The sequence below is a fragment of the Puma concolor genome, chromosome D4 (assembly GCF_028749965.1).
Source record: "Puma concolor isolate L17-30 chromosome D4, mPumCon1.1.hap2, whole genome shotgun sequence".
Taxonomy (NCBI): Eukaryota; Metazoa; Chordata; class Mammalia; order Carnivora; family Felidae; genus Puma; species Puma concolor.
The window spans coordinates 22,676,505-22,694,612 of NC_141679.1; the positions used below are offsets into that span (position 1 = coordinate 22,676,505).

The 18,108-nt window shown below is 38.7% G+C and overlaps 1 pseudogene; it reads right to left on the minus strand.

Annotated features, from left to right (window-relative positions):
• Nucleotides 1-16,742: 16,742 nt before the first annotated feature.
• Nucleotides 16,743-17,796, minus strand: LOC112868697 (actin, cytoplasmic 2 pseudogene; annotated as a pseudogene).
• Between the last annotated feature and the right edge of the window lie 312 nt (nucleotides 17,797-18,108).

Consider the following 18,108-nt stretch of genomic DNA (forward strand, 5'->3'; position numbering starts at 1 on the left):
CTCAAATGGATGTTGTGATGGCAAGGATGGACAAAGCAGAGCAGTGAATCAGTGATACAGAAGATAAAATTATGGGATGCCTGGGTGGATCAGTTGGTTAAGCATCTGACTTCCACTCAGGTCATGATCTCACGGTTTGTGAGTTCAAGTCTCAAATTGGGTGAGCTCCTGCCCTGCTTCAGGTGAGCTCAAGCCCTGCTTTGGGTGAGCCCCACTTTTCTCTCTCTCCCTTACTCTTTGTCCCTCATGGGATTCACTCTCTCCTTCTCTCTCTCTGTACCACACTCACTTGTGCCTTCTCTCTCAAAATGAGAGAGAGAGAGAGATAAACAGTAAATGCATTAAAAAAGAAGATAAAATTACAGAAAATAATGAAGGAGAACAAAAGAGGGAAAGAAAGGCAAAAACTCACGATACAAGACTTTGAGAACTCAGTGACTTAGTAAAAAGGAAAAATATTCAAATCATAGGAGTCCCAGAAGAGGAAGAGAGAGAAAAAGAGGCAGGTTTATTTGAGTAAATTATAGCAGAAAACTTTCCTAATCTGAGAAGGATACATACATCAAAATTCAAGAAGCACAGAGAACTTTCATTAGATTCAACAAAAACCCACCATCACTAAGGCATATCATAGTCAAATTCATAAAATACAGACAAGAGAGAATTATGAAAGCAGCAAAGGAGAAAAGAGTCCTTAACTTACAAGGTTCTCAGCAGATGTGTCCACAGAAATTTGGCAGGCTAGAAAGGAATGGCAGGATAGATTCAACATGCTGAATCAGGAAAATATGCAGCCAAGAATTCTTTATCCAGCAAGGCTTTCACTGAAAATAGAAGGAGAGAGAAAGAGTTTCTCAGACAAACAAAAGCAAGCCATGCAAGAAATTTTAAGGGGGACTCTTTGAGTGGAGAAAAAACAAAAAAGACCAAAAGCAACAAAGACTAGAAAGGACCAGAGAACATCATCAGAAACACCAACCCTATAGACAATACAATGGCACTAAATTCCTATCTTTCAATAATCACTCTAAATGTAAATGGACTAAATGCTCCAATCAAAAGACATAGGGCATCAGAATGGATAACAAAAAACAAAAACAAAAACAAGACCCATCTATATACTGCCTACAAGAGACTCGTTTTAGACCTAAAGACACTTGCAGATTGAAAGTAAGGGGATAGAGAACCATCTATCATGCCAATGATTGTCAAAGCCAGAGTAGCCATATTTATATCACACAAACTAGATTTTAAAACAAAAACTATAACAAGAAATGAAGAAGGGCATTATATCATAATTAAGGGGTATATCTACCAAGAAGTTCTAACAACTGTAAAGACTTATACCAACTTGGTAGCACCCAAATATATAAATCAATTAATTACAAACATAAAGAAACTCACTGATAATAATACCATAATAGTAGGGGACACCTTACTTACAGCAGTGGACCCATCATCTAAGCAGAAAATCAATACCAAAACAATGGTTTTGAAAGACACACTGGACTGGATAGACTTAACAGATATATTCAGAACTTAACAGATATATTTCATTCTAAAGCAGCAGAACACACATGTTTCTGAAGTGCACAGGGAATATTCTCCAGAACATATCACATACTGGGTCACAAATCAGCCCTCAACAAGTACAAAAGATCAATATCATACCATACATATTTTCAGACTACAATGCTATGAAACTTGATATCAACTACAAGAAAAACTTTGGAAAGATTACAAATACCTGGAGATTAAAGAACATCCTACTAGAGAATGAATGGGCTAGCCAAGAAATTAAAGAAGAAATTAAAAAGTATATCAAAGCCAATGAAAATGAAAACATGACAGTTCAAAACCTCTGGGATGCATCAAAAGTGGTCATAAAAGGGAAGTATATAGCAATGCAGTCCCAAAGGAGGAAAAAATGTCTCAAATACACAACCTAACCTAACACCTAAAGGAAATGTTAAAAGAACAGCAAATAAAGTCAAAACCAGTAGAAGGGAAAAAATAAATATTAGAGTAGAAATGAATGATAAAAACAAAAACAAAAACAAAACAGTAGGATAGATCAATGAAACCAGGAGCTGGTTCTTTGAAAGGATTAACAAAATTGATGAACCCCTAGCCAGATTTATCAAAAAGAAAAAATTAAAGGACCAAAATAAATAAAATCATAAATGAAAGAGGAGAGATCACAACAAACACTGCATAAATACAAACAATAGTAAGAGAATATTATGAGCAATCTGGAAGAAATGGAAAAATTCCTAGAAACATACAAACTACCAAAACTGAAACACAAAGAAGTAGAAAATTTGAACACTCATAATCAATAAAGAAACTGAATCAATTAATCAAAAAAATCCCAACAAACAAGAATCCAGGGCCAGAAGGCTTCCCAGGGGAATTCTACCAAACATTTAAAGAAGAGTTAATACCTATTCTTTTGAACCTGTTCCAAAAAAATGGAAATAGAAGGAAATCTTCCAAACACATTCTATGAGGCCAGCATTAACTTGATTCCAAAACCAGACAGATACCCACTACAAAGGAGCATTGAAGACCAACTTCTCTGATGAACATGGATGCAAAAATTCTCAACAAGATACTAGCAAACTGAATCCAACAATACATTAAAAGAAATATTCACCACAATCAAGTGGAATTTATTCCTAGACTGCAGGGCTGGATCAATATCCACAAATCAATCAACGTGATACATCACATTAATAAAAGAAAGGATAAGAACTACATGATCCTCTCAATAAATGCAGAAAAAGCATTGACAAAATACAGCATCCTTTCTTGATAAAAAACCCTCAAGAAAGTAGGGATGGAAAGAACTTACCTAAACATCATAAAGGCCATACACAAAAGACCCACAGCTAATATCTTCATCGGGGAAAAATGAAGAGCTTCCCCCCTAAGGCCAGAAACACAACAGGGATGTCCACTCTCACCTTGGTTATTCAACATGGTACTGGAAGTCTTAGCCTCAGCAATCAGACAGCAAAAAGAAATAAAAGGCCTCCAAATTGGCAAGGAAGAAGTCAAACTTTCACTCTTTGCAGGAAATGTGATACTCTACATGAAAAACCCTAAAGACTCCACCAAAAAAACTGCTAGAACTGATACATGAATTCAGCAGAGTCACAGGATTAACATCTAGAAATCACTTGCATTTCTATACACCAATAACAAAGCACCAGAAAGAGAAATCAAGGAATCAATCCCATTTACAATTGCACCAAGAACCATAAAATATCTAGGAATAAACCTAACCAACAAGGTATAAGATCTGTATGCTGAAAACTATAGGAAGCTTATTAAAGAAACTGAGGAAGACACAAAGAAATGGAAAAACATTCCATGCTCACGGATTGGAAGAACAAATACTGTTAAAATGTTGACACTACCCAAAGCAATCTACATATTCAAAGCAATCCCTATCAAAATAACACCAACATTCTTCACAGAACTAGAACAAACAATTCTAAAATTTGTATGGAACCATAAAAGACCCCAAAGATCCAAAGCACTCCTGAAAAAGAAAACCAAAGCTGGAGGCATCACAATTCCGGACTTCAAGCTGTATTACAAAGGTGTAATCAACAAAACAGTATGGTACTGGTGCAAAAACAGACACATAGATCAATGGAACAGAACAGAAAGCCCAGAAACGGACCCACAAATGTATGGCTAACTAATCTTCAACAAAGCAAGAAAGAATATCCAGTGGAAAAAAGTCTCTTCAGCAAATGGACAGCAACATGCAGAAGAATGAAACTGTACCACTTTCTTACACCATATACAAAAATAAACTCAAAATGGATGAAAGACCTAAATGTAAGACAGGAAACCATAAAAATCCTACAGGAGAAAACAGGAAGCAACCTCCTTGACCTCAGCCATAGCAGCTTCATATTAGACATGTCTCTGGAGGCAAGGGAAACAAAGGCAAAAATGAACTATCGGGACCTTATCAAGATAAAAAGCTTCTGCATGGGGAAGGAAATAATCAACAAAACTAAAAGGCAATTGACTGAATGGGAGAAAATATTTGCAAATGACATGTCAGATAAAGGGTTAGTATCTAAAATCTACAAAGAACTTATCAAACTCAACACCCAAATAATCCAACTCAAAAACAAATAATCCAATGAAGAAATGGGCAGAAGACATGAATAGACACTTTTCTAAAGAAGACATCAAGATGGCTAACAGACACATGAAAAGATGTTCAACATAACTGATCATCAGGGAAATACAAATCAAAACCACAATGAGATATCACCTCATACCTGTCAGAACGTCTAAAATTAAAACTCAGGCAACAACAGGTGTTTGTAAGGATGCAGAAAAAGAAGAACCCTTTTGCACTGCTGGTGGGAATGCAAACTGGTACAGCCACTCTGAAAAACAGTATGGAGGTTTGTCAAAAAATTAATAATAGAACTATCCTATAACCCAGCAATTGCACTACTATACTAGGTATACTATACTATGCTAGGTATTTATAAATGCTGATTCAAACGGGCACATGCACCTCCCTCTATGTTTATAGCAGTGCTATCAACAATAGCCAAATTATGGAAAGAGCTCAAATGTCCAAAGTCTGACAAATAGATAAGATGTATTACATATATACAATAGAATATTACTCAGGGATCAAAAAGAATGAAATCTTGCCATTTGCAGCAATATGCATGGAACTAGAGTGTGTTATGCTAAGCGAAATAAGTCAGAAAGATAGATATCATATTATTTCATTCATATGTGGAATTTAAGAAACATAACAAGTGAACATAGGGGAAGGGAAGGAAAAAAAAAGATAAAGAGAGAGGAAGGCAAACTTTAAAATACTTTTTTTTTTTTAACGTTTATTTATTTTTTTGGGACAGAGAGAGACAGAGCATGAACGGGGGAGGGGCAGAGAGAGAGGGAGACACAGAATCGGAAACAGGCTCCAGGCTCTGAGCCATCAGCCCAGAGCCTGACGCGGGGCTCGAACTCACGGACCGCAAGATCGTGACCTGGCTGAAGTCGGACGCCTAACCGACTGCGCCACCCAGGCGCCCCTTTAAAATACTCTTAAATACAGAGAACAAACTGAGGCAGCGTTGCTGGAGGGATGTGGGTGGGGGGATAGGCTAAAGGCATGCTAGGCAACAAGGAGCGCACTTTTTGGGATGAGCACTGGGTGTTATATGTAAGTGATGAGTCACTAAATTCCACTCCTGGAACCATTATTACACTATATGTTAACTAAGTTGGATTTAAATTAAAAAAAAAAAAAAAAAACGGATTCAGAGTCTAATGCACATAAGTGGCATTCTAGAACTTCATATGGCTATGTCACCCTAACCATGTCTCTTACCTCCACAGAGGTTAGTGTTTTACTCTGAAAAGCAGAGCAGTATGTTTTTCTCCAAGAAATGCTAATTAAGACTATACAGATAATGCTTGTACCATAAAAATTGATGACTTGAGAATATGACATATTGATTGGTTAGGTCTTAATCACATGATCCAGTCCTGTGTTGAGCCTACTAAAAACAGTTAACAGGCTATCAATAAGAATGGAAAGTATTATTGTAAAGTTTCAGATACCTCTGAGGTATTAGAAGTGTTTATGTTTAGAGCAAATGACCCTATAATTTCCTTCTCAGTTTGTTTTGGCATCTGTTTTTTCATGATTTTGTATTTCCTTTTTCCCTGCCCGTGTATCAGTTGCTTGTCTGTGTGTTGCTTTGAAGGTACATGTAGTAGATTATATTATTTGTCTCAAGTCTTCACTAAAGCATATGCATACATGTCCTTGCTATGGCTTTATGATGGAAAAAGTACTTTCCCATACTTTGATTTTCAGTGTGACCACAGGCTTTTCATTATCCAAGGGGATATTAGCAGATGTTTTACAAGCAGAGATTTGAAATGTATTTGTGCAGTTTGACAGGCTCACTTGCAGTCCAGCCTTTATCATCAAAAGAAAGAACTCAAGTAGCCAGTTATTGCAACGAGATAAGAGAAACAGAAGCAAACTTTTACTCAACCTGCAGCTTGGAGCCTTAGGTCAGTGGAACTTAAACTAACATGCAGATGCAGAAGTAAAAAATAAACGATTTCTGGAAGCCACTGAATTGGTGTTGTTAGGCACCTTTGTTGTGGCAGTAGCTAACTACACAGTGCCCTCAATCCTTTGATTCAATCTCACTGGATAATTATACATTTCCCAAGAACAATAATTCTCATCATTATCAACATGGTAGCTTCTACCACACTCCCCACACCATACTTATCCCAACACTACCTTCTTTTTTGATTATTCTAATTGATGGAAGATTTTTAAATACATACAATTATGTTAGTATTGTGTGATTAAGGATTAAATGGGCCATAAGAGAGAGTCTGAGGTAGCACTGTCCAGTAGCAATATGATGTGAGCTAATACAGAATTTTAAATTTTCAATTAACCACTTTAAAAAGTAAAAGGTGACAGCTGAAATTCATTTTAATAATGTATTTTATTTAACCCAATATATCCAAGATGTTTTCATTTCAACATGTAATAAAGTTTTTCTTTAAAAAATATTTGTTTTTGAGAGAGAGAGAGAGAGAGAGAGAGCAAGCATGAGTGGGGGAGGGGCAGAGAGAGAAAGAGAGAGAGAGAGAGGGACAGAGGATCCAAAGTGGGCTCTGTGAGGAGAGCAGAGAGCCCGATGTGGGGCTTGAACTCACTAACAATGAGATCATGACCTGAGCCAAGGCAGGATGCTTAACTGACTGAGCCACCAATGTGCCCCATCAACATACAATAAAATTTCTGAGATATTTTACATTCACCTTTTCATACTGGGTCTTCAGAACAACATGTATCTTAACTCTCCTGAACATTCAGAGTAGCCACATTTCAAGTACTCAATAGCACATGGGGCAAATTGCTATCATATTGTATAGCACATGACTGGAGGTTTTCATAAGAAGTGAAATGGAGAGACTTCTGTGTAGAGCTTTACTGACAACTACTAGAATCACTCAAAGGCTTTTATTTCTTCCTTTCCTTTTCTCCCTTTTCTTCCTTCCTTTCTTTTTCTTTTCTTTCTCTCTCTGCCCCACCTCCCTCCCTCTTTCTCTTTCCTTCTTTCCTTCCTTCCTCCTTCCTTTCTTCCTTCCTTCCTTGCTTTTTCTTTTCTTTCTCTCTCTGTCCCACCTCCCTACCTCTTTTTCTTTCTTTCTTTCCTTCCTTCCTTCCTTCCTTCCTTCCTTCCTTCCTTCCTCCCTTCCTTCCCTCCTTCATTATTTCTGGCTGGCTGGCTGATCTTTCTATGAATACAGGTTGGCTTGGACTTGGCAGCACTCTGTGATCTGACCTCAAACTTGTGTTCCTCTATTACTTTATCCACATTTTGATTTTCACTAATTTCTTAGTTTAAAAAAACAATTACCATAATATTGGTATTTTTCTGAGCTTTGTTCGACACTATGTGAAGTGAAATGGGATATAAATAGTATAGGGTTACTTACTGTGCCTTGCTAATATTATTCCTTTAACTTAAAACATTTTCCCTCCCTTTCCCCAGATACCCCAGTAAACTACTTCCTCCAGTCCTTCAGCTTAACTGCTAACTCATCTTTAGGGTTTTGGCTTTTCCTTATCCTACCACACTCCTCAGACTTCTTCATTTGTTTCTAAGTCCTCAGGGAGACTGTAAACTCAAGGAACTACTTCAATTCCTTTTGTGTTCAAACAGCCTTAAGTATCCTATCAAGCACGAGATTCTTCAGCCAAATGGAGGCTCAATAATATTCAGGACTAATGATGAATGGCCATTACTAGAAGATTCCCAGTAAGGAAGTCCATGAGCATCATCTTTTTTTTTCCAGCCCTGGTAAACTCTGAATTCAGCTGAAAACATTATCAGTAAAAGCTCACATGCCCTCACTATCCATGGCCCAAGAATTCCCCTGTGGGTGATACCTGAGTTTTCTTACTCCTATCCACGCACTGCTTGCTGTCAGGGGAGTGAGTACAAATGTAAGTTAGGCTCAAAAAGTTACATAATAGAAGTGATTTTTAATATTCCATTTTAGTTTAATTTCAGAAGGTTCAGAACCTCATTTATTTCTGATTATTTTTAATATTTTGGCTCAGAGATTAATATTATGTTTTTATCCCCCCTTTCTTTTCTTGATATTGCTTTCTGTAACCAGGCTACATTGGTTAAAACTCTAATTAGAGAATAAAAGCATGGGTAAATTATTTTTAATATGACTAAGACCAGACTATCTTCATAATAAAATTCCTTTTGTTAATGAATTTAAAATAATCTCAATAATGATTTTCTACTGAAACTGGTAACACCATTGGAATTATAATGATTTCATATTTTTCTCATACAAAGGATAAAATTAATTTTTGATAATGATTTACACTTCTCCCAGATGTAGCACAGATCTACAAATAATTTTTAACAGCCAGGTTGTCCACTGAACATAATCTTACAGCAGAAAATATCTGTGCCATGGCAAGGATGTGGGATGAATATCCAAAGTGTAAGAAAGCTATTCCAAATGCTCATGAAATAAAAAATATTTGAGTCTGACAAAAAAAAAAAAAATCAAGATGAGTCTATCACAAATCATCCTGCACATCCACAAACAATCAGTAGAAAAGACAGTAAATGAGGATGCTTGGATTTCTTTTTTTCTTTTTACCTTTTATTCTTTGGCCTAATTTTCATTAATATATTTGAAATGGTTTTTACTTTATTTCTTGCAAGGTGATTTTCAGATCTTATTTAGAGTTATAGTACTAGGAAGGTAGAAATTTAGAGTCAACAGGGAGTAAAGTGTTACTAAAAGGACTACACATTTTTGGCTTATTTTCAAGATTCTGTTTTGTATTTACTAATACATGCCTTAATTCATTCTAGTTCCCTCTCTCTCTCTTACACACACACACACACACACACACAAAGACAATTATATCTAAGGTGGTATATTGGTTTCATAAAAATCAAAGATACTCAGATAAAGGTTTTTACTTTCTAGTCATAATAAAAGTTGTTGATAAATAATTTTAATAAAGACTTTTTAAAAAATGGAATATAAAGGAGATTTTTCCATGGTTTTAGAGAAGTAAAATATTATTTACGAGGGATAGAGGGGAAAGAAGGATTATTGGAATGAAGAATCAGGGTAGACTTCAAGGAAGAGGTGGCATTTACTGTAGTAATAAGCATTGAGATGTCTAAACACAGAGGTGATGGGAAGTGAAGGGAAAATACTCCCAGCTTCTGGAAGTGTCTGCAACCGAGAAGAGACATTTAATAGAAGAAAGTTGTTACTTTATTTATTATTCATATGTCAACCCATTCTCTAAAATACTACAGGTAACTTAAATGAGTATGTATGAAATTAATAAAACAAGAACTATAAGATTCATTCATTTAAAAGAAAAAAAGCTTGGGGCGCCTGGGTGGCTCAGTCGGTTAAGCATCCGACTTCGTCTCAGGTCACGATCTCACTGTCCATGGGTTCGAGCCCCGCGTCGGGCTCTGTGCTGACTGCTCAGAGCCTGGAGCCTGTTTCAGATTCTGTGTCTCCCTCTCTCTTTCTGACCCTCCCCCGTTCATGCTCTGTCTCTCTCTGTCTCAAAAATAAATAAATGTTAAAAAAAAAATTAAAAAAGAAAAAAAGAAAAAAAGCTTACTGAGCACCTCACATGAGCCAGGCTAGTAGAAAAAAAAATCTCTGCTTTCATGTTTACAATCTAGTATGAGAGACTCACAATAGGCAGAAAAATAAATACATAAACAAATCTGTAATGCTATGAAAAAATATAAAGGACGAAAAAAGAGAAAGAGTAAGCAATGAAGGGGATCATAATAAGCTACCCTAAAATATGCCACTTTTGCAGATAATTTTAAGCTGAAGGCAATGAGAATCGGGAGATGCAGAAAGAAGCCTTCCTGGAGTTTCCCTTATTGGACTAAAAGCAGAAACTTATGAGAAATGAGGACTGCCATAAACCCCCTCTCCTGGGAAAGTTTTATGGTCAAGAAGAAAACGAGGGACTCCTGGGTGGCTCAGTTGGTTGAGCGTCTGACTTCAGCTCAGGTCATGGTCTCACAGTTCCTGGTTCGAGCCCCATGGCAGGCTCTGTGCTAACAAACAGTTCAGGGCCTGGAGCATGCTTCAGATTCTGTATCTCCCTCTCTCTCTCCCCGACCCCTGCTCATGCTTTGCCTCTCTCCATCTCTCAAAAATAAATGAATGTTAAAAAAATATATTAATTAATTAATTAATTAATTAATTAATTAAAAAAGGAAGAAAACGAAATTTTGGCACTGAGATGGATGTGCACAAGCAAACCTTGCTAAAATGGCCCTTACTTTCTATTAGTTTACCCCATATATTTACCTTCCCACAGTTTGTCACCCTCAGAAGCCTAAAACCTTTTTCCTTTGTCTTTTCACATCTCCACAATCTACTGCTCTTTGTTAGACATGGTATATAAGCTCTCAGGCCAGCTGCTTCTTTGGGTCTCCATTTCTTTTCTAGGAAGGCCCCTTTGTCAATAAAAAATTAATATCAAATAAAGTTTGCATACATTTTCCCCTATTGATCTGTCTTTTCCCAGTCTAATTTGCATGGCCCCAGAACTGATGAGAGTAGAGGCAAAGTTTCTTTCCCCTCCCCTGCACTAGGTTAGAGAAAGACATGCTATTTTAGATATAAATTGATCAAAGATGTCATTCTGAAGACGCCACTTTTGAGCAGAGACTTGAACAAAATGAGGGAATGAACCTTGAATATGTCATGGAGTCACCATGGTTGGGCCTCTTACATGGTGCCTTGGGCCTCACTGATTGTTCCCAGAAGCCCAGGAGGGAAGCTGCAAAGCTTGTTAAGAACTAGTTTCAGAAGAAACAAAATTTCACTTCCACCTCATTGTACAGGACAAGTGAGTCATTAAGACAGCCCAAATTCAAGTAGAAGAGAATGAGTGCCCATCTCTCAGCAGCAGATGTAGCAAGAATTTGTAGCCATCCTTAATCCTCCAGAGTTGTGCAAATTTTTCGAGTTAGGTTGACATACCTTTCCCTAAAGAAATGATCTACATCGAGGGTCAGCAAACTATGTCTAAGCAAAATATAACCAGTGGACCTACCCACCCCACTGACAGTTTTTATAAATAAAGTTACATTAGAACACAGAAATATCCATTCATTTACATATTACCTGCCAATGGCTGCTTAAATAGTTGTAACTGACTTCAGAGCCTGCAAAAAATAAAATGTTTACTATCTTACCCTTTACAGAAAAAGTCTGCTGACCCCTGGCCTACAAGAAAGCAATCATGACATTCCTCAATCATTCCACACAGATCTCCAGCAATTTTATTTTCAATCTTGGCTATAGGCCCCTAGAAATAATTAACTTTGCTTTAAGTAAAGTGAAGCTAAAGAAAATTTTCAAAACGTAAACTGATATCTAAGCAGAAAGCAGGTGCCTTGGTAAGAAAGATAAATGTGTTGAAGCAAATCACACCAGACGTGAAGCTAACAGAAGCAGAACTGAAAGAAACAGGACCTCTTCACAAACCCAGAGAACTGGGCAGCCAATCCACTACATCCTTCTCAAAGTTCTTTGTTTGGTGCTTAAAATTAAGGAGAGGAAAAATATCTCAAACCTTAAATAAAATGTATTTTTTTTCTACAGACTGGATATTAAATCCATTAGAAAAGCTTGGGCTTTTACACTCCTAACAACATTTCAAGCGAGGAAACTCGGGCCTATTTCAAGATGTTTGCCAGCTCTAAAACAATGCAACCATTGGCTAAACTAGAACCTTAACCACTGGATGTGTTTGGCATCGTGCCTATTTGGCATGCCTCCCAGAGACCTGACAAATCACCCCCACACAGAGTCAAGACTATAGTGTGAATTAAACCAGTCCTCAAAAGTGGAGGCATCCACTGCACTGGGTAGGACTCATAGTTTAATCAGCCAAATGAGCAGTCTCAAGACTATCTCAAAGGAAAGTGAAATAAAGAGTACAACCCTAACTGCTACAGCGTGGATTTTACAAGGGGCATATTAGGACTGAATAGCATACGATGTCAAAGAACGCAATAATATTTTCAGAACAAGTATGCCATTTCTCCAGAAAAAATCATTATTGATGTTGGAAGGCTTCTCATATGTATCTTCTCACAATGTGAAGTTAAATGTGTGTATGGGGGGAAGGTGCTTAAGGATGTTGCAACACATTGGGTGACTATCAAAATGACAACTACTGAGCATCTGGTCTCACCTGTTGTGATGAGCTTCCCACCAATGTCCATTCTTGCCAGCCATTATACAAAAATCAAGGGCTAAATCCAGAAACAACAACAAAAATCTAATGGAGGTTGTTATTATTAAAAGTACACAATAGATAATAAAAATTATGTAACAGATGAAGACGTAAGTTTAAAAGCAATCAACATTCACAAAAAAACCACATAACAAAAATTTAAAAAATCAATTATTTTTAAATGTAAAATATAAATATAAATGTAAAAAAAGCAAGAAAGCCTTTAAAAACAATCAATATTTTTAAATGTAAAGCATGAATACAGGGGCACCTGGGTGGCTCAGTCAGTTAAGCATCTGACTTCAGCTCAGGTTATTATCTCACTTCGTGGGTTCAAGCCCCATGTCGGGCTCTGTGCTGATAGCTCAGAGCCTGGAGCCTGCTTCAGAGTCTGTGTCTCCCTTTCTTTCTGCCCCTCCCCCACTCACACTTTTTCTCTCTCTCTCTCTCTCTCTCTCTCTTTCTCTCTCAAAATAAATAAACATTAAAAAAAATTTTTAAAAGCATGAATATAAAAAAATGGCCTTAATAAACATTAAGTATGTTTAACTTATGTTATGATATTAAAATCTAAAGTAACTTCAAAGTAAGGACAACACAGATTCATAAAAATAAACCTAGATTTCAAAGTTAGAAATTAGGAATAAAAGAGGTTTTGAATTACAAATAACAAAATGAGCTATTAATACAAGTGATAAAAGGTAAAACTGGCAAAATAAAAAACTAAGAACCTGGGGCACCTGGATGGCTCAGGCAGTTAAGCATCTGACTTCAGCTCAGGTCATAATCTCATGGTTCATTGGTTTAAGCCCTGCATCAGGCTCTGTACTAACAGCTCAGAGCCTGAAGCCTGGTTCGGATTCTCTCTCTCTCTCTCTCTCTCTCTCTCTCTCTCTCTCAATCCCTCTCTGCCCCTCCCCTGTTTGTTTGTGCTCTCTGTCAAAAAAATATTTTAAAATTTGGAAAAAATACAAAGAACCTAATCCAAGTTAGCAGGATAAAATATTAGGAACAAAAATAAGAAGAGAAAATAAACACGATTTTTAGAAAAATACAGGGAAAGATAGAACATACAGGAAACTCGAAAAGTTAGCAAAGTCCTGAAATGGGCTAAGAATAGCAGATAAAGAACAATTAAAACAGCATGCATCAATTTGTTAACAGTACTCAAAGCCAGGACTATAAAATAAAATTCTTTATTAAAAATAAACACCCTGAAGACAACACCACCTGGAAACACAAGAGTGGTAGGACTCCTATTAAAATAGAAACATCAGCTTGCCCTGTGGAGAAGTCTTCAGAGCCTGAGAGGCTGGGAGGACGACCAGAACAAGATGCCCTTCCCTCCTTCCTGTCATGTCTGCCCACGCCCCAGCTCAGCCCCTCTGCAAGCGATCTGTGTGGTGTGTGGTGAGCAGCTTGGCTTGCTAGCCACAGGAACATGGGAAGGTAAACAGTGGGAAATCAGGCCAGAAATACAGGATGAGAAAGACTATACAAGGCTTTGAATCCATAATAAGTCAGTGTTTTCCAAACATGAGCATTCATTAAATACAGAGGTTCATCCTGGAGATTGTGATTTAGTAAATCTGGGGAGGGGAGTAAAGGGAAGGGGAAGGGGTAGGGGAGTGGGGAGGGGAGGTGCTCTGTGATTATCACTTATGACCTTCTTCAAACAGGTTCCAGCCCTTTTAAAAAGTCTCCCCCACCCCCAAGTAATTTTGATATTTATCCAAGTTTAAGAAATAATGATTCATGGGGTACCTGGGTGGGTCAGTTGGTTAAGCGGCTCAGGTCGTGATCTCATGGTTTGTGAGATGGAGCCCCAAATCAGGCTCTGCGCTGACAGTGCGGAGGCTGCTTAGGATTCTCTCTTTCCCTCTCTCTCTGCCCCTCCTCCACTCACGTGCACACCCTCTCCCTCTTTCCCTTTCTCTCTCTCTCTCTCTCTCCACCCCACCTCAAAATAAATAAATAAACATTTTTAGGGGCACCTGGATGGCTTGCTCTGTTAAGTATCTGACTTCAGCTCAGGTCATGATCTCATGGTTCATGAATTCAAGCCCTGAGTCGAGCTCTGTGATGATAGCTCAGATCCTGGAGCCTGTTTCAGATTCTACATCTCCTTCTCTCTCTGCCCCTCCCCTGCTCATGTTCTGTCTCTCTCAAAAGTAAATACTTAAAAATTTTAAAAATAAATAAACATTTTTTTAAAAAAGAATGATTTATGATCTTGAATTCACTAAGGCTTTTCAATATCCAGGTATCAAATTCCAAAACATGGGTGAAGAAAAAAATCCTTTGAATAGTGGCAGGTCAGAGTTACACAAACCCAGTAAAAGTTGCAGCCAAGTAAGAATGACGCTGGGAACCTGTCGCTTTCATATGAAACTCAACGGTTTTTAAGGCTTTTTGCTACTGCCAAGAACCACCAAATTAAGAGGAAGCCATGAATATACGTGTCACTAGTGGCTTTTAAGTATCAGAACATTGCCAAAATAAACAGCAAGGGTCCTTTGATATTCATATTTCTTGGGGATCAAATGTGTGCACTCCAAGCCATATCTACTTCCTCTGAGACACTGAGAGGATAAAAATTAAGATGATTCAAGGCCTTTTCTTCTCAACTTCAGAAGAGCACAGTGCGCTCTCTCTCTGTCTGTCTCTCTCTATATATATATAGCACTGGCATACCTAGGAAATGATTATGTTTGAACAGCACACTGAATAAACTGTAGGGGATTTGGGAGCCTCTGCATAGATATGGTGGAAAAAATTCATTACATTTTCCTTACATCAAATAATTTGAAAATATAAATAAAATATAGAGTTTCAAATGCAGTATTGTGGTGGGCAGAGAACGTGCCATTCCAACTCCTCTTCATGGAGAGACTTGGCTCAGGGATTGTCCCACCTTGCCCAGGGACACACCGACAGGGGCAGCTCATATCTAATGGGCAACCAGGCAGGATCTAAGGATCCAACCTTAATGGCCCAATAGGGAACAAGTCCGAGGGGGGCTTGACTGCTCCAGAGCTGCCTGGAGATGGGGCGGCCCAGACTTTGACTGCCTCACAAAGCAGTGTCCTCTGCCCAATCCTGCTCTGGCCTCATTCTCTTCATAGGTGTGGATCCTTAATAAATACCCGGCCCTACAAATTCCCTTTCAGCCTCTGTTCTTAAGGAACCGTCAAATGACAAAGATAAAGAATAATTTTATTTAATAACAAGTTTGATGTCCTTTATTCAAGGGAAAACAATCCATGGATGGGGAGAGTACAGTGCCTCACAAGCAGTGAAACATCTTCCCAAGGGATCTGGGGCAAGAGTAAGTTTTTGTAGCACTTTCCTTCAGATAAACCCCCAGAAGAGGAATTGTTAAATCATATGGTAGTGCTATTTTAAATTCTTTAGGGAACCTCCACACTGTTTTCTACAGTGGCTGCACCAACTTACATTCCCACCAGAAGTGCACAGTGTTCCTTTTTCTCCACATCCTCACCAACGCTTGTCGTATTGTCTTTTTCATACGAGCCATTCTGACACGTGTGAGTTGATATCTCATTTTGGTTTTGCTTTGGTTTGGTTTACTGCAGCACTTTATTTTCCTCACATAAGACACATTGCTGGGGCCTAAAGTTCTCACATGACAGTAGAAAACCAAAATTTGCTGTCATCTCCTAAAGAATTGAGAATTGCGTGCGCGCGCGTGCACACACACACACACACCACCTTACATAAATTAAAAGGATGACTAAATTTACAGGTGTAAATGCAAACTGTTTCTTGACTCAAGGCAAGCAACAACCCATGGTGTTTTGGGGGAAAACATTAGCTGAGAAAAAAAAATGGATCTGAAGGCTTAGACCTTTCCAACCCTATCAGATCAGCATGGCAGAAACGACAACTGGTTCAGGACTCTCACCAGCCTCTACAGAAATACTGGAATAGGCAGCTTTTATACAGTAATAACCTGCACAGATCAAGAATCTCATGGTCTGGTAGACTCTCATGAAGCCAATGGATTCCTCTCCCATAAACATGCTCTCATCTCAGCCCTGACGTGATCAAGCAGCATGTACTAAGGTTTTAAGCCAAAGATATACACGGGGTACTAACTGTACAAATGGAACAGTTAACTTGAATACAAGGTCAAAAATAGCAACAAGTTCTAACAATCCAGTGTTAGTTTCATATACACACTTCAAGGACATATTTCTTTTCAAAGGCTTATTCCAGCTTCACGAGGCTAGCATGAGGTGTATATACATTTGGCAGGGAAATTTTACATTCCTGAATTATTTGGATGCATCTGGAAATTATTTGGAAACATTTGATGCATGCAGCAAATGCTATGCATCTGCTTGAAGTCCATTTAGAAGTATTTGTGGAGAACAATGGCAGGGTCTACCTCCTCATATTTCTGCTTATTGATCCACATCCACTGGAGGGTGGACACAGGCTAGGATGGAACCCCCATCCACGCTGGGTACTTAACTATGTTCAGGAGGAGTGATGCTTTTGATCTACATTGTGCTGTGGGGCCAGGGCCATGATGTCCTTCCATATCCTGTCAGTGATCCAGGATACATGGTGGTCCCACCAGACAGCACCTTGTATGAGTTCAGTGTGTCCTCATCATACTTCACAGTGGAAGTTAAAGGTGGTCCCATGGATGCCACAGGATTCCATAGCCAGGAAAAAGGGCTAAAAGAGCACCTCTGGATACCAGAACTGCTTGTGGCCAATGGTGATCACCTGACTATTGGGCAGCTCATAACTCTTCTCCAGAGAAGAGGAGGATGCAGCAGTGACCACATCTCCTGCTCCGAGACATAGCAGACCTCCATGATGTCATTCAGGATTTCTTACTCAGCCAGTCTGGTGAAGCTGCAGGCATGCTACATGAGGATCTTCATGAGATAGTCTTTCAGGTCTCAGCCAGCCAGGACCAGGTACAGGATGCTATGGGGCAGGGCACAGCCCTCATAGATGGGTACTGTGTGAGTGACCTGGCCCCCAGACTCCATAACAATACCAGTGGTATAGCCAGAGGTATACAGGGACAACACGACCTGATGTTCATGCACATAGGCAGAGTGTAGCAGGTCTAAATGTGATCTGAATCATCTCTCAGTTGGCGTTGACATTCAGGGGGGCCTCAGTCAGCAGCCTTGGGTGCTTCTTGGGGTTGTAGAAGGTGTGGTGCCAGATCTTCTCTATGTTGTCTCAGTTGGTGATGATGCCATGCTTGATGGGGTAACTTAAAGGTCAGGATGCCACTCTTGCTCTAGGCCTCATCACCCAAGTGGTCCTTCTGCCCCATGCTCACAATGATGCCCTGGTTTCAGGGGTGCCCAACAGTAGACAGGAACATGGCTTGGGCGGGGGTGGGGGTATCATCCCCCAGCAAAGCCAGCTTTGCACATGCCAGAGCTACAGTCATGATAAGCAGGATGGTTTCTTCTGGTGGAGGTGGTGGGCCCCAGGGTGCCGTGAAGCAGGCATTGTGGTTTTGATTTGCATTTCCCTGATGATTAGTGATATTGAGCACTGTACATTTTCATATACCGGTTGGCCATCTGTACGTCTTCTTTGAATAAATGTTATTCAGATCCATCCATTTTTAACCTGATTTTTTGTTTTTCTCTTTTTTGCTATTGGGTTGTAGAAGTTCTTTATGTATTTAAAAAATTAACCCTTCCTCAGAAAATTTGCAAATATTTTTCTCCCATTCAGGA